The 14776-nt window shown below is 42.5% G+C and overlaps 1 protein-coding gene across 1 annotated transcript in view; it reads right to left on the bottom strand.

Annotated features, from left to right (window-relative positions):
• NCK2 (NCK adaptor protein 2) overlaps nucleotides 1–13029 on the bottom strand; it is a 90632-nt gene extending 77603 nt beyond the window's left edge. The window contains exon 1 of the mRNA XM_061997343.1: nucleotides 12753–13029. The gene's annotated coding sequence lies outside the window, so the exon portion shown is untranslated. The remainder of the gene's footprint in view (nucleotides 1–12752) is intronic.
• Nucleotides 13030–14776: the final 1747 nt, after the last annotated feature.

Here is a 14776-nt window from a genome sequence, read left to right on the forward strand (position 1 = left end):
GCAATCTAGGATATGTCCAGATCCTAAAAAAACTATCTTAAGTGGACAAAAGTATTTAAATCAACAATTCTTATATTGTCACAGCCAAAATGCTAAAGAGAAGAACTGATGCACACAGTTCTTCCAATCACGGTTTTCTTCTTCACATATATGTCTTTCTTGACAAAGTCCAAAATCTAAGCCTCAGAAAAGATAACTAAACATATTCATAAGTGGCTTGAGTGTAACAACTCAGTTGATTAAATATTTGGAAGAATTCACCTGGTGGCTTTGAAGTGGAGCAGAGAACCAAACCAGAGCTCTGCAGGCACTAATACCCTCCTTGGGGATCTACAAATAAAACAGTAACAAACCTTTAGCTGAAACAAAAACAAAAAGATTCAATCTGGGAAATGAAGCTACAAAGAACATAAAAGTTTACTTCCTGTACCCAAGGTTGGCAAACTACTACAACTTTAAGGTATGTGCCAGTAAAGCAACTTTCCTTTCTTACTTACAGATTCATGCACTTTTTTAAGCTCTTACTGCATATTTTAATTTTATACTTAAAGCTCTTCCTGCATTCCGAGACAATTCTTATTATTTTGCTTTGATGCTTTTTTTCCTTGGATGTTTTCCAGATGAAGCTCTAAATTGAAGTTCAGCAGAAAAACGATCAGAGCACTACATTTCAATAACAGAAGCATTGAAAATGTGGCCTTCAGTGTATTAAACTCATTGCTGGAAGCTACATATGAAAATATATTACCCACCTCAGAAAACTCTCCATTGTTATAATTTGGTCATTTCACACACCAGTGATCAATCTCAGCTGAGCACATTCTGTAAGTCCACACATAATGATAAAAAATTAGACACACCAGAGAAAAATTAAAACTCTTCCTTCTTGAACAAGTTTATTCACCTAGTGATTTTATATAAAAATCATTTTTCTATTGCTTCTTGGTATGAAGCTAAACAAGCTGAAGATAGAGAAATTGTTGATTACAAGGGTCAATGACTCAGCAACCTGCATTGTGTCCATTTTGCAGCAAGATCTGCTAGGCACAAAAAAACCCAAAATATAATCAACTTCAAAGAAAAAAAAACAACAAAACAATCTTAGAAGCCCAAATGAAACTTTTTCTAAAAGCTACCTACACATTCAACACTACTAGCTTTAGATCATGCCTCTCGTCTAACTCTCCTTGAACTCAGGATTTCTATTCTACAACTCACTTTCCTTTACCTACCCCTAGGAATTTAAAAGTTCCAGATTGTTGTTGCCTATAAAAGCCTCAGAATCACCAACTGTGACAAATTATATTATACACACATCTACAAGCTGAAAACCCCAGGCTGCATTTCCGTACAGAAGAACAGAGACTGTTCATAACAGCAATGCTCTGGAAAAAATATTACTAAAGAGAGAATATCCAGCTATTGGAAAAGAGAAAAAAAAAAAAAAAAAAGACAAAATATTGCTTCTGCTGTCCCCCAGCTCCCTATCACACTGAGATCCAGTGCTGAACTGCATCATTCGTTCCTCAATATGGTAGGCCTCCCTTTTCCATACTAGAGTAGATAAGCAAAGAGGAGGATGCTGTACAGGGAAGGAAAGTATGGTCCAAAGCTAGTTCACACCAGTAAACTTTACACAATTTGGACTACAGTGACGTTCACAGATTCAGTTCAGATTAAAGGAATCATCCCCAAGTACCAGGTTGTGGGTATGCATACATACATATGTAGGTAGAAAATGAAAACACAATACTCAACAGAATAACCTTTAAAGCACTGTGTACTTAGTCCCAGTCCGAGCAGAGAAGCAGACAACCTCATTTCTGTGACTCCTGCGCAACTACATGCTTTGAATAGTGACACAACAAAACAAGAACAAAATACCTTCATTCAAATCATGTTTACAGCTGTTAATTTAATGGAAAGACTCTCTTGACACGAAGAATACAAGAGTAATAGCCTCCACGGCAACTTTAACAGTAGACTGTTAGACAAGGGGCTTCATAACACAGTAGCTGAATGCCATTCAGCTACCTGACAGCCTCTAAGACTCTTGGAAAAAGTGAATTAGTCAAAAGATGTGTTATTTCTAAGTCAATGACCCATGCTCTTCTGGTACTGCAAAAGGATCAGAAGGGAGATAGGGGGAAGGACATAGACTGGATGCTTTCAAAGAGGGATTAGAGCATTGGGCTACATGATTCAAGACACTATATGATGATCACTCCCATGCAGCAGATGCAGGAACGTAGACTCTTTCACAGGAAGGTTACACACTCATTTTTGCATTCCGTACACTTACAATATCTTAAACAATTGCACTGAAAACAATAAAAAACAATGTAAAACATTCACTCACAACTTTTCTCAATGCTTCATTTTATTTAGTTAAAGATATTTATTGACTGAAACATGTGGGAGACCACTCCAATACTGTAATGCAATGCCAGAACATATCCAAGGAAGAAATTTTGAAACAATTATACAGAAATGTTGTATGCAAGGGTTCAGCAGTGTGGATGATCTGTCCTTGTTTCAAAAACCTCATGAAAGTGATGTTCAAAAATACAAAAATCCTGAATGGATTACAAGCAACTCAAACACTTGCAATCAAGGCTTTTCCAATCTTAATGATGTACAAAACACTGCAAAATGGAAAAGGAAGAGGAAAAAGACTAACAAAGCCACAAAGCAGAGGTGGTGTCTGCTTAGACAACACAACAATCAAGATATGTGCCAAATAAATTAAGGTTTGTCTATAATGAAGGTCAAATTTTTTTAGCCTTTGTAAAATAAAATAGTATTTCCCTAGTAAAATCTAAAGCCATCTCTACAGAACTACCAAAACTATGAATAACATCCATACTAGGTGCAAGTATTCTTATTGGGTTTTGATTGTTGTCAGGCTCTTGGGAGTTGGGGCTTCCTTACGTTTCATTGACACAACAATTTTAGAAGGATGCTGCCAGCAATTTAAATAATCCATTGAAAATCCATCTGCTTAATAGCAACCAAGGTGTCCTGCAAGCTGGGCACACCCCTAACATTCCAAAAGCCAGTCCCAGGAAAACAGGGCAGAAAGGAGAGCCAAGGGCTGCTACCACACAGGTCAGCAGCAGGCAGGTAGAGTGGCCCTGCAGAAGGAGGTGACAGGCCTCTGCTGCTAACACTGCCCAGGCAGACATAGCACAGATCACCTGCAGGCAGGATGGCTCTGCCTGAAGGTTAGAGCTTGAAAGGCAACATCATCTCTTCCTTTCCCCTACACCTAGCTGGGGTTAAAGCCGACAGCAGACATAGAATTGTAGAATCATTATGGTTGGAAAAGATCTTTAAGATCACCATGTCTAACCACTAACCTCACACTGCCAAGCCCATCACTAAATTAAACTATGTCCCTCAGTACTTCATCTACACATCTTTTGAATATCTCCAAGGATGGTGACTCCACCATCTACCTGGGCAGCCTGTTCCAATGCTTATTAACCTTCTCAGTGAAAAAGTTCTTCCTAACAGCCAATCTAAACTTGAGCCCATTTTCTTGTGTTCTATCATTCATCACTGGTGAGAAGCTACTGACCCTCATCTCACTACAACTCTGCTTCAGGTAGCTGTAGAGAGTGATCATATGCTCTCAGCTTCCTCTTCTCCGGGTTAAGCATCCCCAGTTCCCTCAGCCACTCTTCATCAGACTTGTTCTCCAGACCCTTCACTAACTTCATTGCCAGTCTCTGGACATAGTCCAGTACCTCCATGTCCTTCTTGTAGTGAAGAGCCCAGAACTGGACATGATTGAAGCTAATACAGCATTTTCTTGGATTCTGAGCTCCTGGCAGTTTCCAAGCCCTGCCCTTCACTTTTACCAACACCTCGCCACATGGCTGTGGAGCACAGGAGACCTGGGAGACATTCATCCTTTCCCTCATTTCTCCTCCTTACAGCTCCTTTGCCAATGCACTCGGTTCATGCATTAAAAAAATATTTCTAAACTGGCAAACAACCCTGAAATTAGCAATGCCAAATTGATCTCTCAAAAACGAACAAGAAAAAGGATTTAAGATCATTATGATTACCTTGCTGATCCAGGTTCTATCTATATCTATCCATCTATCTAGAGAGAGAAACCTCTCCTCGGTTTTTCTGTAACTAGTGACTTGATCATAGACCAACAGGTGCTCTACCTCAACCATCATAAAAACCATCTTTTCTCTACATCTGCATTCATGATTCACTGATATCAGATTCAGGATTGCTGTCTTTGAAGAACAAAACATTTAACATTTTTAGCAAGTACAGTATAATCTACTGAATATCAAGCTGCTTCTAATGCTACATGCACTTAGTATTAGTATGTATGCCATTGCTGCAGAAGAGTAAGGTAACGTCCACTAATTCAGACTGCAGTTATGTATGATATCTTCTTTTAACCACGAATATGTCACATTATCTCAAAGGAATTCAAATGACCAAATACTTCACCACTAAGACTATCTATCTGGAAAGAAAAACAAAAGAAAAAAAAAAATCAAAGAACAGAACAGGTAAATCACAAGGACAAGCTGAAAGACTTTTATTTTAGACTTTTATCTAATTGCACCATTAAAAAATGTATTCAAGCTAAAAAAGGATGGAGTTTTAAAAAATACTTCAATGATTTGCCTTAATATATTACTTACTTTAAACCTCAAGTCCTTCAAAAAAAACATTATAACCCTCAATGCATTTAATAACTTTTCTTTCATTGTATTTTGGGTTCTTTTCCCTTTTTTTTCTGCTTTCATACAGTCTGGTCTCTAGGTTTATATATTTTAAAATTAAACACCATACTAAATAATTCCTTGTTTTCCTCATGAGGAACTAAGTTCCTTTTTTGCATCAATTTAAGCAGGTAATATGTGAAGCACTGGCTGATCCACTCCTATTCCTTAATGTCTCACTGTTATCATTCATTAAATAATGCTAGACTACTAGAGGTCCCACTGGCTTTATTGGATTGCTGATATAATAACGTAATACACATTGTAGAGGTGTAGACTATGTAAAAATAAGCTGTCTATGTGATACCTCAGGCAGAAGTTCAACGTGTAATTTAACATCCATGTCATGACAAGTTAAAGAATGTATAGCTAAAAAAGTTGACCTGCGATGTAATTGTGGTTCTTGTTTTGACAAAGACGTACTTACAGCTCAGCTTTGTGTTTAGTAAATAAGACACGTTCATTCCAGTAGGACCACTAGAAGTATTGAGCACATGCTTGTATTTGCACAGTGCCACAGCGGGAAAAGTTGGGATATAAAACAAAGAACAAACATTTTGGCAAAGCCAAGATGTTGCATCTTCCTGATGTTCCAGAGACACAAAAGGAATATCTTTACAAAATAAACATCTCCCGTCAGCAAAACTGGAAAAGATCCTGAAGGAATACAATCATCAGTATTACAAGACAGGACTAACGGCAGAAAACACGTGCATTGCCGCAATAACATTACACTGACTTTAATAGTTTTCCGTCATAGGAGGTCTATAGCATTTTAGTTCATTATGATTCCCCGTGCATCCCTTAAGAGACTCAGAGCTCATAAAAATGATGTGTCATATTTTGATACTTGTGCTAAACACAAGCTTTATTATTACCCATGTTCAAACCCAATACAATCCACACAGTCCTTACAGAGATATCTGATTAAATTTCTAATATTCATGAACTAGATTTTTAATATTGAATGCTCAAAATGATTTAAGTCTTTTGATGTAACAGAACATAAGTCATTCAGTGTCAAGTGGAAGGCAGATCCCTTATTATAGCATTAATTATTTGGGATATTGGCATTAATTTCTATCTCTATTTGAATTAAATGGAATTCAAAACAGTCTGAATTTATGAATACTCCACAATATAATAATTCCTATATTATCCCTGCAGAACTAACACAAAGATTGCCTACAGATCTCAAAATGTAAAGGAAGGAGATTGATCATTAATTTTTCTTTTAGTTGTTTTTCTGAAAGATGGGAAAGGTGAAGTCCAATATGTTTACACTCTAAACAGCTTACACTTTTGATACAAAAACACGTCTTTATACATGTAACTGCCATACAGATATTTTTGTATTCAGCATAGAATGACTGAAGGAAAATATATTTAAGCAAGATATGCTGTGGCAAATTTCTTTTACGACTGGAACAAAAATATTCTTAATTAAAACCACAAAGTTACAAAAAGAGAATTGTAGAATCTTAAGGGTTGGAAGGGACATTGAAAGATCATCTAATCCAACCCCCCTGCCAGAGTAGGACCACCTGCTAATAATTCACCAAATAAATAAATAAATAACTACAACAACCACTCATGTCAAACTGCTGTCCACAGACCACCTGAGTCAGAGTTACCAGAGCACTAGATACTGAAGGACTGTAACATTCCCATACAAAACATGCAAAAATCAGTATTTACAGCTTTTTGTCCAACTTTACAAGACTTCTGCAAGTCTGGTTAAATCAGAAACAGCTGTTCAACTGAAATTGTAACTTTACGAATAAACAACAGCCAAGGCTAAAAATAAGCCAAACAAACCATCTGTGCCACTGTCCCTGTTCGTAACTCATCTATACAGGTGTCAGCTCCTGTTCCTGTCTCCACACAGCAGAGCTAACATGGGGTGTTTGTACTACCACTGACTAATAACACTAACACAAGATGAAAAAAGTCAGTGAATAAAGTGGCCACTTTCAACCTAAAAAAATACTCAGCACTTGTCTTTCTGGTTTTGCTGAAGTTGTTACTAAAAACACTGAAAGTATCTAAAACACCTTGTAACACGCAACTACCTTTCTTCTTTCCTACTTATTTAGAAAAGATTTAAAACTCTCAATCTAAAATTACAAATTAAATTCTCAAGAAACATTAAATCTTTTTAAAACAAAACAAACAAAAATCCCAAGGGCCCTTGCTTTTCCACCTGAACTCAAAACAAAGAGAAAACCTTTAGTAAGTTTTGCAAAGCCAGGTGGCAGCATGCATTTGCAGCAGCCCAAGCCTCCTATGGTGGAATCCAGAATCCTTGACATGTCATCATTCATGATCTGTCAAATTTGATAACACTCTGTGTGTGTCTGGAGGGACACCATCCATTCAGAGAAATGAACATGTGATTTGCTGTCATGACAGCTATCAAAATTCAGCCCGAGAACATATCATACAGCCACATATCACTCCTTTTGCATTAGAAAGTTGAAAAATACTTTTCCTTGTTGTCATCCAAAACATCATTAGGATGTCAACTACAGAGTCAACTCCCTTGAACCAGCAGTAGCCCAGGATGGCACAGAGAGACAAGTCCAATACACAATGGATGTGGAGGAAGACAAGTGTGATGAATACACTGATATTGTAAGAACAGGAAGGAAAAACCTTGCAGCCACACTCTGCTGAGGGTGTTCCTATTGCATTAAAACCAAGAGGTCAGTTCAATCAATACTCAGGACTCCTCTCCTTCAGTATCAGTGCCAGGGTTTGCTAAACAGGAGGCTTAATTTATTGCTGTTCCTTTAAATGTTTTATTAGCCTAGAATGCCCTAAAGAAATTCAGAGTAATACATCAATTTAATTCTCCATATTTAGAGTAAGTTTTGATAGGACAATGTTTTTCTTCTGTCTGAAATCTGTGAAGGGACTACTCATGAACTGCTTTATTTTACTATATAGTTAACTAAAAACCTAAAAGGCATATGAAAAGTATTGTTTCAGCCAACTTAAATTTGATACGGAAAAGTTAGAAAATCCCAATATATTTTACTTAGAGTTTGTATGCATAATTAACACCATTATTCCTTTCTAAACCTTCACACTCTGCAAAGATCTGTTCTCACTCTGTAAGAAAAGTTCTACAAACGTGTTTAATGTATTTTTAAAAATAAGGACAAGATAGTTAAATCAGAAGAGAAAGGTATTAATGTTTTTTAAAACACATTACTTTTATTTTCTTACAAATAAAAAGCATAATTTCTTTAAATGCTGCACTGTCAGCAGAACCCAGAATCTCATCCCAGCATGAGCAGAAAGTACTAGCTTTCACTAACCCTCCTCCTGCTCTCCTGCAGGGAGCTGATCCAGCATAACCTGTAGGAAAAGATGGCTGAAAGACAGCACTCAGCTAAATGCAGCTTCTCACACCATAAGAGAACATAACCCAGTTCACCTCTGTTGGGAAGAGCTCACCTCTCCCTGAGCTTCAGTTCCCACTTTGACACCTGCATCACTTCTCATAAAGGCCCTCAGAAATACTGTGATCATTTCTAGAACTCAGGAACTTTAAACAGCTCTGAGGAGTAAAATCTGCCTTTCTACCAAAGTAATAATCTGAAGGCCTATTCATTTGGTTTTTCTTATTGATTCATTTTGGCTAAACAGTCTAGCCCTACCACAGCAAACAGCACCCATACTGTTTCCAAGGTCCATGCATTACACACCTCCTGAAGCAACAAAGGAAGAAAGCACATTGCCTGTCAAAAAAGTAGAACCTAGTGAAACACGATGGTAATGAGCTACCATCTAACCCATATTTCTTTTTTTTTTATTTAAAAATCTTCTTAAAAAAAAGTTTATATTTCATTTTATTAAAGAAAAAGGAGGTTGTGGTTACTACCTGGTTTTGTAAACACAGAGAATATATCAGCTTTTGTCTAAAGTTTCAGCTCTACTCTAGCTGTGATGTTTCTTACTACCTGGTTTTGCACTTATTTCTATAGTTGTGTGCACTCTGCAATCAGTAACTTAGATGAATTGAGGAAAATTTACTCAGTCTAGATCAAAATCGCATTTTTGCATATCTATTGCACATGACTTGCATCTGTATTCTGTCCTGATTGTAAGAGAAGCAACATTTTTGAGAATTCAGGTATCTACCAGGAGTCCCAGCACGTTTACCCCACTGTCTGCTTCACAGAATAATCAGTATTAGTTACATGTCACCATGTTAATACTTGTTAATTAGATAAAACCAGCACAGCAAACCTACAGAGGGAAAACTCTTCAAAGCAACATTGTTTCTGCAACTTGAAAATACACTGGCTGTACCAGCACATCTGAGTTTCCACTCTAACATCTGTTTTTCTCAGCACAAGTATTTATAAAACTTCACTGACATCGAGCTATTGTGCATAGCTGCAGTGATTTAAAATGCAATGGGATGCCATTCTCTAATCAAGACTTATGCCTCTGCACCTGAATTCTTAAAATATACAATATTCTATCAAAGCTTAAAAAACACACTGCCAGGCCACCTCACTGCACACAAAGTTATTTATGCTGGGTTTAAAATACTAGCTCCCTTCATTAATGGTGAGAAAAAAATTAATTTGTTGTGTCACATGTGTTTAATGGAATATAAAAATATGTATTTCATATCTCAGTGAACTTCCAATTTGCTCATTTCATTAGCATTTATGAAACAATTAAGAATAGTTATGATGGGAAGAAAAGATTATCCCAAGAAAAAAAAAACAACTTAACACTCAAAAGAATTACTTTACCCACCACTGAACAGAGCAGTGGTTTAATTGGGCAGAACATCGACAACTCCGTTACTATGAAGTAACTACTGGGCCTAATTGAATGTGCAAGAAAAAGTTAAATGGAACTACCTAAAACAGATATGAGCTTAGGATTCCTGGGATGACACTCAAATTTGCCAAGTAAAATAGTCAGAAAAGTTATTTTTCAAAAGGTGTAAATCACCAGGATCTCACATAATACATTTTTCAGACATCTGGACAACAATGTACTGGTTAAATGAACAGTACAGGCCTGTCTCACGTGCTTTAGGAGGAAGAAACAATGCTATTTCCCATGTTAGAAACAGCACCCTGGTTCTCTCTGAAGGTCTTCCACTCCAGGAACTAATAAAGACTACTGACTTTCACTCTGTGGAAACTATTGTTCTGCGACTTTTCTGTCTATTGAGTAAATACAAGGATAAACCATATTGCTTTTAAGTTTATTATTTCAGTAGAATAGAAAGCAGCTTTCCTGCAAAGCGCCTCAACTCTCTGCCTCTTTAACACAACAGATGACCTACTTCAGGGAAGAAAAGTGTCCAGTGATGAGGGTCCGCACCTTACCCGGGGTCTGAGTAAACTAATGGAAACAAAGGAAGCATTTGGTTTCACGGACAGTCTTCAGCTACTTAAAATCTCCTTCACACATTCCCCAACAACAATCCGTCTTCCTCAAAATACAGAACAAGGCTGGGAGGGGGAATACCCACAGCTTAGAAACCATTGGTCCCTTGATGCAAACAAGAAATATTTTCTAGATCAAATGCTTCAGATTCTAAGATGCCTCAGTTTTGATTTCAAACCTGAAGCAAATAAATTGATACAGCATCTGTCTCCATGAACTTGAAAGCAGTTTTTATGCTCAAGGAGCATGAAAAACAGACACTCCAGGTAGTTTTGCTGCTGCTCAAGATCACGACTAAACAAAGCTATCTGGGCATCACTTTTTGAATTGTTACTGTTATAGCTTCCACGGAGGAAAGCCAGGAGCAGTGCAAAGGAGTAAAGTATCAACAGCAACACAAGGTACAAAAGACAAAAGCTGGAAAATAAGCAGATGCTGCTGACCTTGTCCCTCTTATTTAGCCAACAGTTGATGTAAGGCAACATATATGACATATCCTTATGCTCCCACACCCCTAGCTAGGAAACTATAGAAGAGAGTACCAGAAGATAAGAACTTCCCTTTCCACTCCAGTAACAAGCCAAAGGCTGAAGTTCGGAATTTATCATACATTCAGTAGCAAAGACGTAATAAAAAGGATCATCCAGACAACTGGAGACTACCTGTTGTTTGGTTTGGAAAAATATGGCAAATTTTGTGTGTCACTACATCATAACAGCAATCAGAAATGTCATCTGATAAGAGGCTAATACAACAGCTAATGTTACAATGACAGGATGACAGCAATGTGAGCTAACATTGTAACGAGTCTGTATCTGTTTCATGGCCTATATAAAAAAAATTGCTAATTACAGTCTTGATTTTTTGTGGTACACTGCCTTTTATCGCTACATTTATTCATTGTTTCCAAAAGTGACATCTTGTGTCAAAGTCTCAAGAAGCAAGTCAGTTACTATCTGCTGAACTGCTTAAACTGACTTAGGTCAGAGGCTTTCAATTCCTAGAGTTGTGAAAATAGCATTTTTAAGAAGCAACAACATTATTTTACTTCAGAAGTTATACTACTACATGTGAAAACACAATATCATTAATATAATCTACGTGGTGCTGTTCCAGATGCCTAAAAGGTAATGGCAAAAACAAATAGTTTCAAACAGAAATTCTTCATAATCTCCTATCCAGTGAGCCCTTTCAAATTCCTCCATATTAAGTTACCAGTCCAAACTCCCGATGATAAAAACCACGCGTGGTTAAGCCATGAAAATTTGTTTTCACAAAGGCCACTACTGCGTTCAGTGAAAGACAAGTCTAATTCTCCTATGTTGAGCCGCTGCAACAGTAGCGGTATGTTCCTCAGAAACAAATATTGCTTCACAGCAAGGGGAAGATTCGCAGTTCACTTTAAATTCTTGCCGAGGTTCAGTCAGCGTTCGAGTTTTAAAGTAACAAAAGAACAAGACAGTTTTGAGTTAGATGCTACATGGAATAACTCGGGTACATGCAGAGGGCAACACTCACTGTATAAAAAAAATAAACAAAACACAACTGCTGGAGATGTTCTAGAGTCGAGAGGTACTCACGATTAGCCAGCTACAAGTCAGATCTGAATTACAAACCTAAATCCCGATCTGACAACTTTATCTGAGGTGGGCCACAATGCTCAGCCTGCCAGCAAGGGATATCTATTGGTGTGGACACATTTTTAATTAAAAACGGGATGAAAATACTTGGAAACTAAAGGCATTTTCCTCCCAAAACACCCAGGGATGTGCTTTAAGGAGCAGTCAGTACACGAAGTACAATTTTTACCTTGTTGGATGAGTTCTTTTAGCTTTACATCTTTTCCCTACACTGGCATCGGCCAGGGGCATATTTGCACCGCACTCAAGAATACGAGGGCTGAAGCCAGAGGGGTTAAGTCGAAAGTCAGGAATGAAAAAAAATAATAAAGAAGGAAAAAAAAAAGTGAGCAAGCGAAGGGAGTCCGGGAGGCCATGCCCTCGGCCGCAGCCCAGTGGGATCGCCCTCTCCGCACCGCACCGCGGGCGCTCCCGCCCGGGAAACTTTCCGGTTGCGCCGCGCTCCGGCCGGGCGGCGCTGCCCGCCTTCCCCCGCCGCCAGGCCCGCCGGCTGCCCCCGCGACCCTCGCGTACGCCGCCTCCATTCGCCCGCCGGGCCGGGCTAGGCGCAGAGCAGAGAGAGGAGCGGGAAGTATCCCAGCCCACCACTACCTCCCGGCTGAACGGTGAGTGGCACAAAGCAGCGGCTGTCACACACGCACTCACAAGCGGCAACTCGGGAGGATGAGGAGGAGCCGCCTCCCTCCCCCCCGTAGCTGGACGTGGCACACAATCACACACACACCCCCCCTCGTCCCCGCTTCCAGCCCCCCTCCTCAGCAGGTACCGGCTCCCTCCTCCTCCAAAGCGGCGACGGGGCCTCCACTGCCCAGGTGACACCCACCCCTCCCCCCTGCTGCCGGCGGCCCTTCCCCCCGGCTGCCCCCCGCGGCCGCCACAAGTTTACGGCGGGCCCCAGCCCCCTCCTCGGCCCGTCCGCGGCCGCGCTTACCTCCGGCCGGCCGACGGGCAGTGGGGCAGGAGGCAGCAGGGAGGCTCCCAGCTCAGGAGGGCTCCGCTTCTTTGTCTCCTCGGCGGCGGCGCCCGCTCGCTCCCCCCTCCGTTTCCCTCTGCCCTTTCCCGGGCGGATGCGGGCCGCGTCCTCCGAGAGGGGGCGGCTGGCTCCCCCCCTTCCCTTTCCTCCTCCTCCTCCTCCGCTCCGCGCCGGACGTGTCCAAGGCCCCGGCCCTCCGCGGCAGCAGCAGCTCCGCTCCCTACCTCCCCTCAGCCTGCTGCGCCCGGCGGCGGCGGCGGCGGCAGCAGCCCCTCCCCCGCCAACCGCCCGCCCCCGCCCCCCCGGCACAGGCACAGCCCACGCCCCCGCCCCCGCCCTGCCCTTCCTGCTGCTGCCGCTGCCGCTGCCGGGATCGCGCGGGAGGAGCTCCGTGGACTCCCCCTCGGTCGCCGAGAGGGCCACCGCTCCCCTCCCCCAGTGCAGGAGGGCTGGGCCGGGCGGCTCCCTCCCCTCAGCGCCGCCGGGGCTACAGGCCCGGACCAGAGGGCGGGGCAAGATGAGGCCGTACCTGGCGGGAGCGCCGTGACACCCCCCCACCCCACCCCACCCCACCCGACCCAACCCCGTCCCCCTCCAGCCCCGGGGGACCTGTCACTCCCGGTACAGCTCCCCCACCGAGAGCGGAAACACCCGAGGAAAGTACTGGCGAGTGCTTAAACAAACGGGGCAGGGGGGAAAGAGGCGGTCGCGGGGAGGGGGCGTGCCGCGGGCCGCCCCGGCGGTGCGACGGACCAGGGACACGAAGCCGCCGCCGCCGGGGAACTTCCAGCCATGGCATCAGGGCGCCTCCGCCGCCCATTGGCCACGGGCCGTGACGTCACGGCCGGACGCGCGGGGCGGCTGCGGCCGTAGTCCCTCAGCGGCGGTCCTCCCGGCTCTCTCTGCCCTGTCTCCCCTTCCGCCCCGGGGCAAAGTTTCAGCTTCAGCTCCCCACACGTTAGCGGGGTTGGGCGGTAATTTTTATTACCGGGGCTCGCCTTGAACCTGCCCAGGTGGTGTTCCCTCAGGAGAGGGCGCCGGCCATGGAAGCCACTACAAGCCGCCTTTTCCTTCCAAACTCGGAGTCTGATCCCTGGGGGCGGAGCTGGGCCGGGCCGCCCCCCGTGCCCAGTCGGCCGCGAGTGATGGGGACTTCCCCGCGGGTGGTTAAAGACGGCGGGCAGAAGGCACCTGCGAAGGTTACGGACATTCGTGGGAAGGGACAACCCGCCAGCCTGGCTAGTAACCACGGGCAGTCACAGTCCCACCAGGCACTGTGCCTTCTCAGGGGTGCAGTCCCTCGGCGGGAGCGAGCGTCTCTGGGCAGTGGGGAAACGGAAGGATCATCTCTCTGGAGACTTTGAAGTGAAAAGTAGTGCTACGGGGGCGGGGGAGAAAGCCCTGGTAAAACAGAAGAGGCTCCCACATTCGTTCAGTATCTCGTGAGAACAGGTTTCTTGGATTGGGGGGCAGTGCTACACAACACCCCCTTTTCCAAACGCAAAATCAAGTCAGCGGACGCACTTCCTTTTTTCTCTAAGATGAAATTAGCGGGGAGAACTTTGGACAAAAATTTTCAAGTCTTTAAATAAAATGATTGAAAAATGCGTACTCGAGATCTCTCTGTGCTTTTACTTAGAAACCCTCAAATAACTCCCACTTCCCCTCGTTAACTTTTACTAATTCTCACAGCATTTAATTAGTGGTCTTGAGAAGCCCTAAGTGCCCTTCTCATGCCTGTGAGATAAACCCAAAAGGAAAATGCAGCCTCTTCTTTCTTCCAAGGAAGACTTTGCATGCACCTCAGGGAGAAACAGAAAGGCCTTTTCCTTTCCAGGCTTTTTATGCATGCGTTTGACTTTGGTTCAGAGAGGTGTTAATCTTCCTTTTGAAACAATAATCTGACCATGTTTTTTAGCGCTGAAAAATATTTGGGATCCTTATTGCCTCCTGCCTCACTGCATGGTCAGGCCTCACTCCAG

This window comes from Colius striatus, chromosome 1 (assembly GCF_028858725.1).
Source record: "Colius striatus isolate bColStr4 chromosome 1, bColStr4.1.hap1, whole genome shotgun sequence".
Taxonomy (NCBI): Eukaryota; Metazoa; Chordata; class Aves; order Coliiformes; family Coliidae; genus Colius; species Colius striatus.